The sequence below is a fragment of the Taudactylus pleione genome, unplaced genomic scaffold (assembly GCF_031769625.1).
Source record: "Taudactylus pleione unplaced genomic scaffold, aTauple2 ptg000571l, whole genome shotgun sequence".
Classification (NCBI taxonomy): domain Eukaryota; kingdom Metazoa; phylum Chordata; class Amphibia; order Anura; family Myobatrachidae; genus Taudactylus; species Taudactylus pleione.
Genome location: NW_028284973.1, coordinates 1,730,271 through 1,736,400, shown reverse-complemented (window position 1 = coordinate 1,736,400; position 6,130 = coordinate 1,730,271).

Genomic DNA, 6,130 nt, shown 5'->3' with positions numbered 1-6,130 from the left:
TGCAAATGGTCATTTGTGTGTTGACTGTAAAAAGTGCATTCACTGAAACTTAGCAACAAAGTTATGTCACCTCTATTGTTCTAGGCTGTAAGGTGCAGAATAATGATTCCTTTCTTATTAGTGTAAACAGGTTGGAGCAGGAGAGGACTTCTAAAGACTGAGTGCCTGGTTTAGCAGCGCACGCAATTACGCACGCAGATCGATTGATTGTTAAACACTGCGTATGCACCGCACTCCGCATGCACGGTGATCGCACTGCGATTACGAATGCACTGAGGAATCTATCGCGGAGTGAGTGACAGGCTGTGAGCGTTTCAGGGTGATGATGGGGGAGTGGTCGGAGAAACGCAGGAGTGTCGTTGGAACGCCGTTTCATGGGCATACATAAATTAGCCACTGCGATTGGATACAGAGCTTGAGTACTCACTGCAGGCGACGAGACTTGCAGTTTCTGCGGCTGGTGTATGTGTGTGAAACGGGTCGATGTGCGTCGATGGTACCGATGTATACGCAGGAATGCGAGGTAGTACGGATGTAAGAAAGCAGAAGTGGGCGCCTTTGTGCCGGATGACATATGGCAGGTATTAGCATCAGTGGCGGCCTCAGAGGTGGGGCTGATGCCGTCTAATATTCAAATAGGGGAACTACACCAACTGCCACTCCAACTGCTGCCAAACATCGCCATCCAGGACTCACTGGCAGTTGGTGTGGATCCCCTGTATGAATTTTATGGTGCATACACAATGTCAGATTTTTCTTCAGATCTGAACGATAACGATTTAAAAAATCGTTCAATCGTTCATATCTGAAGGAAAATCTGACATATCTGACATCTGTCAGATCTGTCAGATGAACGATTTGAACGATGCGCGTTCCCGATGGTCAGATAACGATATCTGACATCTGATGTGTTTGCAGTCAGACTTGGATGATTCCATTCATTTTAATGCAGTCAAAAGTCGTTCATCTGACAGATCTGACAAATTTGACCGTGTGTATGCTCCATTAGACTGCGCTGCATACTGATTAGCATACATTCGCAGCTGCGTTCCGTGTGAATTCGCAGCTGTGTACGCAATAGCGATTCTTACTGAAACAGGCCCTGAGTTTACACTATAAATATACTGTGAATAGAAATGTATATTAATAATATAAAGCATCCTAAAAAGAGTCCGGTAATATTTTGTTTAACCACAGTAAAATGATGCTAAGATGAAAATGAAATGAAAAATGTTGAAATAACAGGGGTATTCAATATGGGAGCGATAAGTCCGTTTTTGCGTTAATATCGGAGGTATGACGTCATTATCGCAGGTTTTACTTTTACACCGTATTCAATTTCAGAGACTTATCGCAGTTTTGAAAAGTCTTTGATAAAAAACGGGGATAACTTTTCACCATTGAATAGGTGTCGAAAAAAAGTGCAGAACTGGGGTTTAGGGGTGCAGGCTTAAAAAAAATAGCCTGCACCCTTCAGAATGACCCCTTGAAATGATCTGTGTAAAAAAAAAAAAAAAAAAAAAACGGAACATCCCAAAAAAAGCATTTTAAATTTGGGGGCCCAAAAAAAAAAATGTTGGGGAACAAAGTAAAAAAATTGCGAACTTGACTCTGGGGGGGTCCCCAAGTATGCCCCAGGTGTTTTTTTCATTGCAGCTCCTTGCGGCAGGTGGGTTTTTCACGATTTTTTCAAGTCTCTTTAGCAACTTTAAAATATGCTGACCCCCATTTTCAAGTACCCCAAATTTGCTGGGCATAGTTATTTTTCCCCCAAAAAAAATCTAAATGCTTTTCTGCACCACTTTCTTCAAAGTCGCATTTATGCACTTGCCGCGGCTATTAGAAACCCCGACTTCCTTCAGGAGTTAAAAATGGGGGTACCCATAGTGATCCCCCATGTGTAGACATCTTTAGGGGCGTCCCTAGAATATTTCCCGAAAATTCCCGTTTTTGTTATCCTGTAAAAAAAATTTGTAAAAATTTACAAAAAAAATGACATAAGGTCCCCCCCCAAAAGCCAAACCAACCCCAGGCTTGCAGCCAGTGGTGGTTTCTAAAAATACGGGGAACAAAAAGTGTAGGGTTCCACCGTATTTTAGAAACCAACACCAGGCTGCAGGGACTAGTGCTGGTTTTAAATATAGGGGTCAAAAACGACGTGGGGTACCCCCTATATTTAAGACCAGCACCAGACACAACAGACCGGGGTGTAATGCCACAGCCCGGAGACCCAATCACCGGGGCTCCAGGTCCAAAGCATTACGCCCCAAGTCGGTCAGCGCAAGCCGGTGATCTTGGGGGAGTCGGGGACCCCCCAAAAAAGGGTCCCCCCTCTCCCGAGCACCACAGGCTTACGCTGAAACCTGGGACATCCCCATACCCCTGGAGCGGTGGGTATGGGGGTAATAGGGGGGCCAAATAATGTAACACTATTGTAATTTACAGTGGAACTACAAGTGCCAGCATGCCTGCCATTTTGCACTTGTGGAACTACAAGTGCCAGCAGACATGCGGCACCTGTAATTTCACTGTAAAATAAATAGTTAAAAAAAGGCAAAACACACACACCGTGCCCAGTATAAGTTTATTAAACACACCTAACCATTCACACATACTTACCTATACCAGATGTTCGGTCCCCTTGGCAAGTAGAAATCCATGGTACCTGGCCCTGCAAGAAAGATTTCATACTCACCTACATCCAGCGCTGGTCTCCGCAGTAATCCATGGGTGTTTTAAAACAAAAAAACGAGTTACCCGATCCACGGAACACAGCTATCTGTGTGTGTGTTGCCACACATACAGATAGCTCCCGAATGCCCGCTATCGGCACTTCATGGGGCATTGCAGTCCCGTCAGCCAATCAGCGGCAGCGCTCACTGTAGAGTGCCCGCTGATTGGCTCCAGCAACTGACAGTTCCCACCTGGGCTGACTCACCCACATGGGAACTGTCAGTTGCCGGAGCCTATCAACGGCCGCGCTACAGTCAGCGCGGCTGCTGATTGGCTCTCAGGACTGCAAGCTCCGTCGATGTGCCATCAGTGGCCAATCGGGAGCTATCTGTATGTGTGACAACACACTTACAGATAGCTTGTAGCGTGGATCGGGTAAATGCGTTTTTTTATTTTTAAATCCCATGGATTACTGCGGAGACCAGCGCTGGATGTAGGTGAGTATGAAATCTTCCTTACAGGGCCAACTTTGAAGGATATCATCTGGAGAAGGGGACAGAAATTTCTGGTATAGGTAAGTATGTGTGAATGGGTAGGTGTATGTAATAAACTTATACTGGGCACGGTGTGTGTGTTTTGTCTTTTTTTAACTACAGTATTTATTTTACAGTGAAATTACAGGTGCCGCATGTCTGCTGGCACTTGTAGTTCCACAAGTGCAAAATGGCAGGCATGCTGGCACTTGTAGTTCCACTGTAAATTACAATAGTGTCACATTATTTGGCCCCCCTATTACTCCCATACCCACCGCTCCAGGGGTATGGGGATGAGCCCCAGGCTTCAGCGTAAGCCTGTGGTGCTCGGGAGAGGGGGGACCCTTTTTTGGGGGGTCCCCGACTCCCCCAAGATCACCGGCTTGCGCTGACCGACTTGTGGTGTAATGCTTTGGACCTGGAGCCCCGGTGATTGGGTCTCCGGGCTGTGGTATTACACCCCGGTCGGTTGGGTCTGGTGCTGGTCTTAAATATAGGGGGTACCCCACGTCGTTTTTGCCCCTATATTTAAAACCAGCACTAGTCCCTGCAGCCTGGTGTTGGTTTCTAAAATACGGTGGAACCCTACACATTTTGTTCCCCGTATTTTTAGAAACCACCACTGGCTGGCAAGCCTGGGGCTGGTTTGGCTTTTGGGGGGGGACCTTATGTCATTTTTTTTGTAAGTTTTTAATAATTTTTTTTTACAGGTTAACTAAAACGGGAATTTTCGGGAAATATTCTAGGGACCCCCTTAAAGATGTCTAGACATGGGGGATCACTATGGGTACCCTCATTTTTAACTCCTGAAGGAAGTCGGGGTTTCTAATAGCCGCAGCAGGGAAAAACACCTTGCAAAGCTATTTAAAAACCCGACTTTCTTTTGCAGGCAAAAACGGGGTTACCCATAGTGATCCCTCATGTCAGGACATCTTTAGGGGGGTCCCAGGCATATTTCCCGAAAATTCAAGTTTTTTTCCTTAAATGGGGTTAAGGGTCATTTTTTAAAAAACAGGGATAATTTTTCTAAGCACTATAGCAAGTGAAAAAAAATGCAGAATAGGGGTTTGGGGGTGTAGGCTTATAAAAAATAGCCTGTAGTTTTGGGAATGTCCCCTTAAAAGGAAATGTTAAAAAAAAAATGTCCTACAAAAAATCGGGACACCCTTAAAAAAAAAATTGGGGTTTAAAAAAAAAATTAGCTAAAAAACCCCCCAAAATAACGAAATTATTTCTGGTGGGGTCCCCAAGTAATGGGGCAGGTGTTTTTTTCATTGCGCAAAGTAGCAGCAGGTGGATTTTTACAGAATTTTAAAAAGTACCTTTAGGGACTTAAAAATATGTTAGTACCCATTTTCATGTACCCCAAATTTGATGAGACCACTTAAAAAAATGAAAAAAATTACCTAAGTGCTCTTCTGCAACACTTCTTCAATGTCGGGAAAAAAACACCTGCTGCGGCTATTTAAATCCCCGACTTTCATTTAAAGGCTAAAGCGGGGGTACCCATAGTGATCCCCCATGTTTTTACAACTTTAGGGGGGTCTTACAATTTTTTTAAGGAAAAATTCGTAACTTTATGCAAATCCAACTTCGGAGGTTCCCGTTTTCGTTAATTTTATATTGAATACGGGGATAAGGGGATAAAACTCTGATATGAAACGTTAACTTCGACAGTGAAGTTAACGTTTCATATTGAATACCCCTCTAAGTTTACTAATTTCAATTACTGGAATTTTTTGCCGAATGTTAATGCCAGTTTGTTGTTGAGTTCTTCAGAGATATCTCCTGCTTACCTAACTCTGCGGAAATGGCCCGCTGTCCCCATACACTAGTATCACAGATATCTCCTGCTTACCTTCCTCTCCGGATATGGCCCGCTGTCCCCATACACTAGTATCACAGATATCTCCTGCTTACCTTCCTCTCCGGATATGGCCCGCTGTCCCCATACACTAGTATCACAGATATCTCCTGCTTACCTTCCTCTTGCGGAATGGCCCACTGTCCCCATACACTAGTATCACAGATATCTCCTGCTTACCTTCCTCTCCCTGAATGGCCCACTGTCCTCATACACTAGTATCACAGATATCTCCTGCTTACCTTCCTCTTGCGGAATGGCCGCTATCCCCATACACTAGTGTATAACACCATGTTTATTGATAGTTTATTATATATTTATTATTATATATTTTTGGTATTTATTATTCTTAGTACTTAGAGTGTGTATCAGCTTTCCTCCTTTTATCCCATACACTAGTATCACAGATATCTCCTGCTAACCTTTCTCTCCCGGAATGGCCCACTGTCCCCATACACTAGTATCACAGATATCTCCTGCTTACCTTCCTCTCCCGGAATGGCCCGCTGTCCCCATACACTAGTATCACAGATATCTCCTGCTTACCTTCCTCTCCCGGAATGGCCTACTGTCCCCATACACTAGTATCACAGATATCTCCTGCTTACCTTCCTCTCCCGGAATGGCCCGCTGTCCCCATACACTAGTATCACAGATATCTCCTGCTTACCTTCCTCTCCCGGAATGGCCCGCTGTCCTCATACACTAGTATCACAGATATCTACTGCTTACATTCCTCTCCCGGAATGGCCCGCTATTCCCATACACTAGTATCACAGATATCTCCTGCTTACCTTCCTATCCCGGAATGGCCTACTGTCCCCATACACTAGTATCACAGATATCTCCTGCTTACCTTCCTCTCCCGGAATGGCCCGCTATTCCCATACACTAGTATCACAGATATCTCCTGCTTACCTTTCTCTCCCGGAATGGCCCGCTGTCCCCATACACTAGTATCACAAATATCTCCTGCTTACCTTCCTCTCCCGGAATGGCCCGCTATTCCCATACACTAGTATCACAGATATCTCCTGCTTACCTTTCTCTCCCGGAATGG